Here is a 12,500-nt window from a genome sequence, read left to right on the forward strand (position 1 = left end):
GAGAGAGAACATGGGAGAGAGACAGTAGTTCAGAGAGAGAACATGGGAGAGAGACAGTAGTTCAGAGAGAGAGAACATGGGAGAGAGACAGTAGTTCAGAGAGAGAGAACATGGGAGAGAGACAGTAGTTCAGAGAGAGAGAACATGGGAGAGAGACAGTAGTTCAGAGAGAGAGAACATGGGAGAGAGACAGTAGTTCAGAGAGAGAGAACATGGGAGAGAGACAGTAGTTCAGAGAGAGAGAACATGGGAGAGAGACAGTAGTTCAGAGAGAACATGGGAGAGAGACAGTAGTTCAGGGAGAACATGGGAGAGAGACAGTAGTTCAGGGAGAGAACATGGGAGAGAGACAGTAGTTCAGAGAGAGAACATGGGAGAGAGACAGTAGTTCAGAGAGAACATGGGAGAGAGACAGTAGTTCAGAGAGAGAGAACATGGGAGAGAGACAGTAGTTCAGAGAGAACATGGGAGAGAGACAGTAGTTCAGAGAGAACATGGGAGAGAGACAGTAGTTCAGAGAGAACATGGGAGAGAGACAGTAGTTCAGAGAGAACATGGGAGAGAGACAGTAGTTCAGAGAGAACATGGGAGAGAGACAGTAGTTCAGAGAGAGAGAACATGGGAGAGAGACAGTAGTTCAGAGAGAGAGAACATGGGAGAGAGACAGTAGTTCAGAGAGAACATGGGAGAGAGACAGTAGTTCAGAGAGAACATGGGAGAGAGACAGTAGTTCAGAGAGAACATGGGAGAGAGACAGTAGTTCAGGGAGAACATGGGAGAGAGACAGTAGTTCAGAGAGAGAGAACATGGGAGAGAGACAGTAGTTCAGAGAGAACATGGGAGAGACAGTAGTTCAGAGAGAGAACATGGGAGAGAGACAGTAGTTCAGAGAGAACATGGGAGAGAGACAGTAGTTCAGAGAGAACATGGGAGAGAGACAGTAGTTCAGAGAGAACATGGGAGAGAGACAGTAGTTCAGAGAGAGAACATGGGAGAGAGACAGTAGTTCAGAGAGAGAGAACATGGGAGAGAGACAGTAGTTCAGAGAGAGAGAACATGGGAGAGAGACAGTAGTTCAGGGAGAACATGGGAGAGAGACAGTAGTTCAGAGAGAACATGGGAGAGAGACAGTAGTTCAGAGAGAGAACATGGGAGAGAGACAGTAGTTCAGAGAGAACATGGGAGAGAGACAGTAGTTCAGAGAGAGAGAACATGGGAGAGAGACAGTAGTTCAGAGAGAACATGGGAGAGAGACAGTAGTTCAGAGAGAACATGGGAGAGAGACAGTAGTTCAGAGAGAGAGAACATGGGAGAGAGACAGTAGTTCAGAGAGACATGGGAGAGACAGAGACATGGGAGAGACAGTAGTTCAGAGAGAACATGGGAGAGAGACAGTAGTTCAGAGAGAGAACATGGGAGAGAGACAGTAGTTCAGAGAGAGAGAACATGGGAGAGAGACAGTAGTTCAGAGAGAGAGAACATGGGAGAGAGACAGTAGTTCAGAGAGAACATGGGAGAGAGACAGTAGTTCAGAGAGAACATGGGAGAGAGACAGTAGTTCAGAGAGAGAACATGGGAGAGAGACAGTAGTTCAGAGAGAGAACATGGGAGAGAGACAGTAGTTCAGAGAGAACATGGGAGAGAGACAGTAGTTCAGAGAGAACATGGGAGAGAGACAGTAGTTCAGAGAGAGAGAACATGGGAGAGAGACAGTAGTTCAGAGAGAGAGAACATGGGAGAGAGACAGTAGTTCAGAGAGAGAGAACATGGGAGAGAGACAGTAGTTCAGAGAGAGAGAACATGGGAGAGAGACAGTAGTTCAGAGAGAGAGAACATGGGAGAGAGACAGTAGTTCAGAGAGAGAGAACATGGGAGAGAGACAGTAGTTCAGGGAGAACATGGGAGAGAGACAGTAGTTCAGAGAGAACATGGGAGAGAGACAGTAGATCAGAGAGAGAACATGGGAGAGGAATGAGGAGTCATGTAACGTAAAGAGAGCATGGGTGTGTGTGTGTGTGTGTGTGTGTGTGTGTGTGTGTGTGTGTGTGTGTGTGTGTGTGTGTGTGTGTGTGTGTGTGTGTGTGTGTGTACCGTAGAGTCTGTGTGTAGTTGTAGTGAGTAATTCCCAGGACCTTCTGGACCTCCTCCATCACTGCAGCTGGATCTCTCCTCAACTGCTGTCCATCTATAACCATCAGCTACACACACACACACACACACACACACACACACACACACACACACACACACACACACACAGACAGACAGACAGACAGACAGACAGACAGACAGACAGACAGACAGACAGACAGACCATAACACATTACTAGAACATACTACTACGTGACAGGAAGTTATTTGTTTTAAAACTTCATTAGGGGGCAGTATTTTCACCTCCGTGCCCAAAGTAAACTGCCTGCTACTCAGGCCCAGAAGCTATAGATGGATAGGATATAATTGGTAGATTTGGATAGAAAACACTCCAAAGTTTGGCAGGCGAAAACCTGAGAAAAATCCATCCAGGAAGTGAGATTTTTTATGTTTGTAGTTTTCCATTGGCTGCCTATACGGATTTCATTGACTTATGACTCAAATTGCACTTCCCATGGCTTCCACTAGATGTCAACAGTCTTTAGAAATTGTTTCAGGCTTGTATTCTGAAAAATTAGGGAGTAAGGTCATTCTGAATGAGTGGACACTGCAGTGTTTTCACACAGTGTTTTCACACGACAGAGAGCCTTTCTTGTTTTCCTTTTATATTGACGAAGCTTTTGTCCGGTTGAAATATTATTGATTATTACGACTAAAAACAACCTGTGGATTGATTATAAACATGTTTGCCTGTTTTGACTGCCTTTGAGCCTGTGGCTTATTGAACAAAGCGCACAAACAAAACTGAGGTTTTTGGATATAAAGAGGGACTTTATCGAACAAAACTAACATTTATTGAGTAAATGGGAGTCTTGTGAGTGCAACCATATGGAGATCATCAAAGGTAAGGGATTCATTTTATCTCTATTTCTGACTTGTGTAACTCTTCTACTTGGCTGGTTACTGTTTGTAATGATTTGTCTGCTGGGTGCTGTTCTCACATAATCGCTTGGTCTGCTTTCACCGTAAAGCCTTTTTGAAATCTGACAAAGCAGCTGATTAACAAGAAGTGTCTATAGTAGAGTCCTGGTGTGTTAACCATCTCTCTAGGTGTCTATAGTAGAGTCCTGGTGTGTTAACCATCTCTCTAGGTGTCTATAGTAGAGTCCTGGGATGTTAACCATCTCTCTAGGTGTCTATAGTAGAGTCCTGGGGTGTTAACCATCTCTCTAGGTGTCTATAGTAGAGTCCAGGTGTGTTAGCCATCTCTCTAGGTGTCTATAGTAGAGTCCTGGGATGTTAACCATCTCTCTAGGTGTCTATAGTAGAGTCCTGGTGTGTTAACCATCTCTCTAGGTGTCTATAGTAGAGTCCTGGGATGTTAACCATCTCTCTAGGTGTGTATAGTAGAGTCCTGGGATGTTAACCATCTCTCTAGGTGTCTATAGTAGAGTCCTGGGATGTTAACCATCTCTCTAGGTGTGTATAGTAGAGTCCTGGGGTGTTAACCATCTCTCTAGGTGTCTATAGTAGAGTCCTGGGATGTTAACCATCTCTCTAGGTGTGTATAGTAGAGTCCTGGGATGTTAACCATCTCTCTAGGTGTCTATAGTAGAGTCCTGGGATGTTAACCATCTCTCTAGGTGTCTATAGTAGAGTCCTGGGGTGTTAACCATCTCTCTAGGAGTCTATAGTAGAGTCCTGAGGTGTTAACCATCTCTCTAGGTGTCTATAGTAGAGTCCTGGTGTGTTAGCAATCTCTCCAGGTGTCTATAGTAGAGTCCTGGGATGTTAACAATCTCTCTAGGTGTCTATTGTAGAGTCCTGGTGTGTTAACCATCTCTCTAGGTGTCTATAGTAGAGTCCTGGGATGTTAACCATCTCTCTAGGTGTGTATTGTAGAGTCCTGGGGTGTGTACCTGGTCAACAGGGTAGTGTGTTAACCATCTCTCTAGGTGTCTATAGTAGAGTCCTGGTGTGTTAACCATCTCTCTAGGTGTCTATAGTAGAGTCCTGGGATGTTAACCAACTCTCTAGGTGTCTATAGTAAAGTCCTGGTGTGTGTACCTGGTCAACAGGGTAGTGTGTTAGCCATCTCTCTAGGTGTCTATAGTAGAGTCCTGGGGTGTTAGCCATCTCTCTAGGTGTCTATAGTAGAGTCCTGGGATGTTAACCATCTCTCTAGGTGTGTATAGTATAGTCCTGGTGTGTTAACCATCTCTCTAGGAGTCTATAGTAGAGTCCTGGTGTGTTAGACACCTAGAGAGATGGCTAACACACCAGGACTCTACTATAGACACCTAGAGAGATGGCTATAGTAGAGTCCTGGGATGTTAACCATCTCTCTAGGTGTCTATAGTAGAGTCCTGGTGTGTTAGCAATCTCTCTAGGTGTCTATAGTAGAGTCCAGGTGTGTTAGCAATCTCTCTAGGTGTCTATAGTAGAGTCCTGGGATGTTAACAATCTCTCTAGGTGTCTATAGTAGAGTCCTGGGATGTTCACCATCTCTCTAGGTGTCTATAGTAGAGTCCTGGGATGTTAACCATCTCTCTAGGTGTCTATAGTAGAGTCCTGGGATGTTAACAATCTCTCTAGGTGTCTATAGTAGAGTCCCTGGATGTTAACCATCTCTCTAGGTGTCTATAGTAGAGTCCTGGTGTGGTAGCCATCTCTCTAGGTGTCTATAGTAGAGTCCTGGGATGTTAACCATCTCTCTAGGTGTGTATAGTAGAGTCCTGGTGTGTTAACCATCTCTCTAGGAGTCTATAGTAGAGTCCTGGTGTGTTAGCCATCTCTCTAGGTGTCTATAGTAAAGTCCAGGTGTGTTAACCATCTCTCTAGGTGTCTATGGTAGAGTCCTAGTGTGTTAACCATCTCTCTAAGTGTCTATAGTAGAGTCCTGGGATGTTAACCATCTCTCTAGGTGTGTATTGTAGAGTCCTGGGGTGTGTACCTGGTCAACAGGGTAGTGTGTTAACCATCTCTCTAGGTGTCTATAGTAGAGTCCTGGTGTGGTAGCCATCTCTCTAGGTGTCTATAGTAGAGTCCTGGTGTGGTAGCCATCTCTCTAGGTGTCTATAGTAGAGTCCTGGTGTGGTAGCCATCTCTCTAGGTGTCTATAGTAGAGTCCTGGTGTGTAGCCATCTCTCTAGGTGTCTATAGTAGAGTCCTGGTGTGGTAGCCATCTCTCTAGGTGTCTATAGTAGAGTCCTGGTGTGGTAGCCATCTCTCTAGGTGTCTACAGTAGAGTCCTGGGGTGTTAACCATCTCTCTAGGTGTCTACAGTAGAGTCCTGGGGTGTTAACCATCTCTCTAGGTGTCTATAGTAGAGTCCTGGTGTGTTAACCATCTCTCTATGTGTGTGATTGTGGACTTCAGGAAACAGCAGAGGGAACACCCCTCTATCCACATCGATGGAACAGTAGTGGAGAGGGTAGTAAGTTTTAAGTTCCTCGGCATACACATCACAGACAAACTGAATTGGTCCATCCACACAGACAGCATCGTGAAGAAGGCGCAGCAGCGCCTCTTCAACCTCAGGAGGCTGAAGAAATTCGGCTCGTCACCAAAAGCACTCACAAACTTCTACAGATGCACAATCGAGAGAATCCTGGCGGGCTGTATCACCGCCTGGTACGGCAACTGCTCCGCCCACAACCGTAAGGCTCTCCAGAGGGTAGTGAGGTCTGCACAACGCATCACCGGGGGCAAACTACCTGCCCTCCAGGACACCTACACCACCCGATGTTACAGGAAGGCCATAACGATCATCAAGGACATCAACCACCCGAGCCACTGCCTGTTCACACCGCTGCCATCCAGAAGGCGAGGTCAGTACAGGTGCATCAAAGCTGGGACCGAGAGACTGAAAAACAGCTTCTATCTCAAGGCCATCAGACTGTTAAACAGCCACCACTAACATTGAGTGGCTGCTGCCAACACACTGACACTGACACTGACTCAACTCCAGCCACTTTAATAATGGGAATTGATGGGAAATGATGTAAAATATATCACTAGCCACTTTAAACAATGCTACCTTATATAATGTTTACATACCCTACATTATTCATCTCATATGCATACGTATATACTGTACTCTATATCATCGACTGCATCCTTATGTAATACATGTATCACTAGCCACTTTAACTATGCCACTTTGTTTACATACTCATCTCATATGTATATACTGTACTCGATACCATCTACTGTATCTTGCCTATGCTGCTCTGTACCATCACTCATTCATATATCTTTATGTACATATTCTTTATCCCCTTACACTTGTGTATATAAGACAGTAGTTTTGGAATTGTTAGTTAGATTACTTGTTGGTTATTACTGCATTGTCGGAACTAGAAGCACAAGCATTTCGCTACACTCGCATTAACATCTGCTAACCATGTGTATGTGACCAATAAAATTTGATTTGATTTGATTTGGTATAGTAAATTCCTGGTGTGGTAGCCATCTCTCTAGGTGTGTATAGTAGAGTCCTGGGATGTTAACCATCTCTCTAGGTGTCTATAGTAGAGTCCAGGTGTGTTAGTCATCTCTTTAGGTTTTCTATAGTAGAGTCCTGGGATGTTAACCATCTCTCTAGGTGTCTATAGTAGAGTCCTGGGATGTTAACCATCTCTCTAGATGTCTATAGCAGAGTCCTGGGGTGTTAACCATCTCTCTAGGTGTGTATAGTAGAGTCCAGGTGTGTTAGCCATCTCTCTAGGTGTCTATAGTAGAGTCCTGAGGTGTTAACCATCTCTCTAGGTGTCTATAGTAGAGTCTTGAGGTGTGTACCTGGTCAACAGGGTAGTGTGTTAGCCATCTCTCTAGGTGTGTATTGTAGAGTCCCGGGGTGAGACAGAGGTTCTGTAGTGATCGGATGTTGGACGGCGCCCCACGTTGAGCGCTAATGACATCATAGAAGGAGAGCATCGACCCGGTGCGTTCCTCATGAGCCTTCTGGTGCTGAAATACACCGCGTTAGAACACACACACACACACACACACACACACACACACACACACACACACACACACACACACACACACACACACACACACACACACACACACACACACACACACACACACACACACACACACACACACCTTGCATTTGAATTCAAGGATACTGAATTTGATAAACAATGAGCGAACAAAACATTAAGAACACCTTCCTGATATTGAGTTGAGCCACCGTTTGCCCTCAGAGGAGCCTCGATTCGTCGGGGACTCTACAAGGTGTTGGAAGTGTTGAAAGCGTTCCCCAGGGATGCTGACCCGTGTTGACTACAACGCTTCCCACAGTTTGTCCTTTGGGTGGTGGACCATACTTGGCATGCATGGTAAACTGTTGAGCGTGAAAACCCCAGCAGCGTTGCAGTTCTTGACACAAACCGGTGCCCCCTGGTACCTACTGCCACACCTCGTTCAAAGGCACTTCAACCTCTTGCCCGTTCACCCTCTGAATGTATATACACAATCACTGTCTCAATTCTCTTAAAACAATCACTGTCTCAATTGTCTTAAAACAATCACTGTCTCAATTGTCTTAAAACAATCACTGTCTCAATTCTCTTAAAACAATCACTGTCTCAATTGTCTTAAAACAATCACTGTCTCAATTGTCTTAAAACAATCACTGTCTCAATTGTCTTAAAACAATCACTGTCTCAATTCTCTTAAAACAATCACTGTCTCAATTGTCTCAAGTCTTAAAAATCCTTCTTAGAACCTGTCATCCTCTCATTCATCTACACTGATTGAAGTGGATTTAACAGGTGACATCAATAAGGGATCATATCTTTCACCTGGATTCACCTGGTCAGTCTGTGTCATGGAAACAGCAGGTGTTCTTAATGTTTTGTCCACTCGTTGTATATTTTGATCATAAAACATCAAACATGTCATTATATACATAAAGTATTGATGAAACACAAAACCTGTATGTGAATATTTAAAGTTGTTACATTTCATTAATCACATGTTGTTCAATATGGGGGAATACTACATTTCCCAGAATGCATTAGTGAAACCTCAAGTTGACCTGGAAGATGTTGAAAAAGAAGCCAATCAAATGACATGATTGTTGGATAAATAACGGTCTGTTCTAAACACTAAGGTTATCAACAGACCATATCAACACTGAGGTTATTAAAAGACCATATCAACACTTATATACATCAAGTATTGATGAAACAAAACCTGTATGTGAATATTTAAAGTTGTTACATTTCATTAGTCACTGACACATTTTGTTCAATATGGGGGAGATATACACCTTGGGGGTTCTGTCACGTTCTGACCATCGTTCTTGTGTGTTTTCCTTGTTTTAGTGTTGGTCAGGACGTGAGCTGGGTGGGCATTCTATGTTGTGTGTCTGGTTTGTCTATTTCTATGTTTGGCCTGATATGGTTCTCAATCAGAGGCAGGTGTTGGTCGTTGTCTCTGATTGGGAACCATATTGAGGTAGCCTGTTTTGTGTTGGGTTGTGTGGGTGATTGTCCTTAGTGTCCTTGTTCCTGTCTATGTGTTAGTTTTCACTAGTATAGGCTGTTTCGGTTTTCGTTACGTTTTTGTAGTGTTTAATATTGATTCGTGTTTTACGTTTGTTCAATAAACATGGATCGCAATCTACACGCTGCATTTTGGTCCGACTCTCCTTCTCACCTAGAAAACCGTTACACTGACACATGTTGTTCAATATGGGGGGGATACTACATTTCCCAGAATGCATTAGTGAAACCTCAAGTTGACCTGGAAGATGTTGAAAAAGAAGCCAATCAAATGACATGGTTGTTGGATAAATAACGGTCTGTTCTAAACACTGAGGTTATTAAAAGACCATATCAACACTGAGGTTATTAAAAGACCATATCAACACTGAGGTTATTAAAAGACCATGTCAACAGACCATATCAACACTGAGGTTATTAAAATACCATATCAACAGACCATATCAACACTGTTTCCAGGTTATTAAAAGACCATATCAACACTGAGGTTATTAAAAGACCATATCAACACTGAGGTTATTAAAAGACCATATCAACACTGTTTCCAGGTTATTAAAAGACCATATCAACACTAAGGTTATTAAAAGACCATATCAACACTGAGGTTATTAAAAGACCATATCAACACTGAGGTTATTAAAAGACCATATCAACACTAAGGTTATTAAAAGACCATATCAACACTGAGGTTATTAAAAGACCATATCAACACTGAGGTTATTAAAATACCATATCAACAGACCATATCAACACTGAGGTTATTAAAATACCATATCAACAGACCATATCAACACTGAGGTTATTAAAATACCATATCAACAGACCATATCAACACTGAGGTTATTAAAAGACCATATCAACACTGTTTCCAGGTTATTAAAAGACCATATCAACACTGTTTCCAGGTTATTAAAAGACCATATCAACACTGAGGTTATTAAAAGACCATATCAACATTGTTTCCAGGTTATTAAAAGACCATATCAACACTGTTTCCAGGTTATTAAAAGACCATATCAACACTGAGGTTATCAACAGACCATATCAACATTGTTTCCAGGTTATTAAAAGACCATATCAACACTGAGGTTATTAAAATACCATATCAACATTGAGGTTATTAACAGACCATATCAACATTGAGGTTATTAAAAGACCATATCAACACTGAGGTTATTAAAAGACCATATCAACACTGAGGTTATTAACAGACCATATCAACACTGAGGTTATTAAAAGACCATATCAACACTGAGGTTATTAAAAGACCATATCAACACTGAGGTTATTAAAAGACCATATCAACACTTATATACAGGTTATTGATGAAACAAAACACTGTATGTGAATATTTAAAGTTGTTACATTTCATTAGTCACTGACACATTTTGTTCAATATGGGGGAGATATACACCTTGGGGGGTTCTGTCACGTTCTGACCATCGTTCTTGTGTGTTTTCCTTGTTTTAGTGTTATCAAAGAGCTGGGTGGGCATTCTATGTTGTGTGTCTGGTTTGTCTATTTCTATGTTTGACCTGATATGGTTCTCAATCAGGGGCAGGTGTTGGTCGTTGTCTCTGATTGGGAACCATATTGAGGTAGCCTGTTTTGTGTTGGGTTGTGTGGGTGATTGTCCAGTGTCCTTGTTCCTGTCTATGCGTTAGTTTTCACTAGTATAGGCTGTTTCGGTTTTCGTTACGGTTTTTGTAGTGTTTAATATTGACACTGTTTTAGTTTGTTCAATAAAATGGACCATATCAACACTGCAGGACTCTCCTTTATTAAAAACCATATCACTGACACATGTTGTTCAATATGGGGGGATACTACATTTCCCAGAATGTTTCCAGGTTATTGAAACCTCAAGTTGACCTGGAAGATGTTAAAAAGAAGCCAATCAAATGACATGGTTGTTGGATAAATAACGGTCTGTTCAACACTGAGGTTATTAAAAGACCATATCAACACTGAGGTTATTAAAAGACCATATCAACACTGAGGTTATTAAAAGACCATATCAACACTGTTTCCAGGTTATTACAAGACCATTCAACACTGAGGTTATTAAAAGACCATATCAACACTGAGGTTATTAAAAGACCATATCAACACTGAGGTTATTAAAAGACCATATCAACACTGTTTCCAGGTTATTAAAAGACCATATCAACACTAAGGTTATTAAAAGACCATATCAACACTGAGGTTATTAAAAGACCATATCAACATTGTTTCCAGGTTATTAAAAGACCATATCAACACTGTTTCCAGGTTATTAAAAGACCATATCAACACTGAGGTTATTAAAAGACCATATCAACACTGAGGTTATCAACAGACCATATCAACACTGAGGTTATTAACAGACCATATCAACACTGAGGTTATTAAAAGACCATATCAACACTGAGGTTATTAAAAACCATATTATTAACAGACCATATCAACACTGAGGTTATTAAAAGACCATATCAACACTGAGGTTATTAAAAGACCATATCAACAGACCATATCAACACTGAGGTTATTAAAAGACCATATCAACACTGAGGTTATTAAAAGACCATATCAACACTGAGGTTATTAAAAGACCATATCAACACTGAGGTTATTAAAAGACCATATCAACACTGAGGTTATTAACAGACCATATCAACACTGTTTCAACACAGGTTATTAAAAGACCATATCAACACTGAGGTTATCAACAGACCATATCAACACTGAGGTTATCACACAGACCATGTCAACATTGTTTCCAGAGTAGGATGTAGGCCGTCATTCTAAATAATAATTTGTTCTTAACTGCCTCGTTAAATAAAACGGTAAATAGTAAATAAATAAATGAATAATAATATAATAATAATAATAATAATATAATAATAATAATAATAATAATATATATGATTTTGATATCTGGAAGTGTGACCTGCCAGATTTAATAACACACTTCATGTCAAACTCAAAACTCAAATTCTGCATTCTGTCGTGTTCCAATTTTAACTCATGAGTTGAATAGGAGTGTGTGTTACGGTCGTTGTGTGTGTGTGTGTGTGTGTGTGTGTGTGTGTGTGTGTGTGTGTGTGTGTGTGTGTGTGTGTGTGTGTGTGTGTGTGTGTGTGTGTGTGTGTGTGTGTGTGTGTGTGTGTACCTGGTACCAGCTATAAGCCCTGTCTGAGGGGTTGATCAGCACGGTCAGTATCTTGGCTTTAGGCAGCAGGGCGGCGGCACGACGAGGAGCGTCTTCAGAGGGGAAGTAGGCGGAGCTCTTCTCAAACAGGAAGTCACTGGTGACGTTAGACGGGGAGGAACAACTCCATATACCTAGACAGGAAGGAACACCAGTCTGTTCATAGTTACCATAGATTACCAGTCTGACTGGTGGTAGTTGTATAATAATCATAGATTACCAGTCAATTCCCTAGTAGTTGTATATAGATATATAATATCATAGATTACCAGTCAATTCCCTGGTGGTAGTTGTATCATAGATATATAATATCATAGATTACCAGTCAATTCCCTGGTGGTAGTTGTATCATAGATATATAGTAAGGTAGATTACCAGTCTATTCCCTGGTGGTAGTTGTATCATAGATATATAGTAAAGTAGATTACCAGTCAATTCCCTGGTGGTAGTTGTATCATAGATATATAATATCATAGATTACCAGTCAATTCCCTGGTGGTAGTTGTATCATAGATATATAATATCATAGATTACCAGTCAATTCCCTGGTGGTAGTTGTATCATAGATATATAATATCATAGATTACCAGTCAATTCCCTGGTGGTAGTTGTATCATAGATATATAATATCATAGATTACCAGTCAATTCCCTGGTGGTAGTTGTATCATAGATATATAATATCATAGATTACCAGTC

At 41.5% G+C, this 12,500-nt stretch overlaps 1 pseudogene; it reads right to left on the reverse strand.

Annotated features, from left to right (window-relative positions):
• The window catches only part of LOC112242110, a 72,152-nt pseudogene that overhangs the window by 4,966 nt on the left and 54,686 nt on the right, over positions 1-12,500 (reverse strand).

This window comes from Oncorhynchus tshawytscha, unplaced genomic scaffold (assembly GCF_018296145.1).
Source record: "Oncorhynchus tshawytscha isolate Ot180627B unplaced genomic scaffold, Otsh_v2.0 Un_scaffold_1176_pilon_pilon, whole genome shotgun sequence".
NCBI lineage: Eukaryota > Metazoa > Chordata > Actinopteri > Salmoniformes > Salmonidae > Oncorhynchus > Oncorhynchus tshawytscha.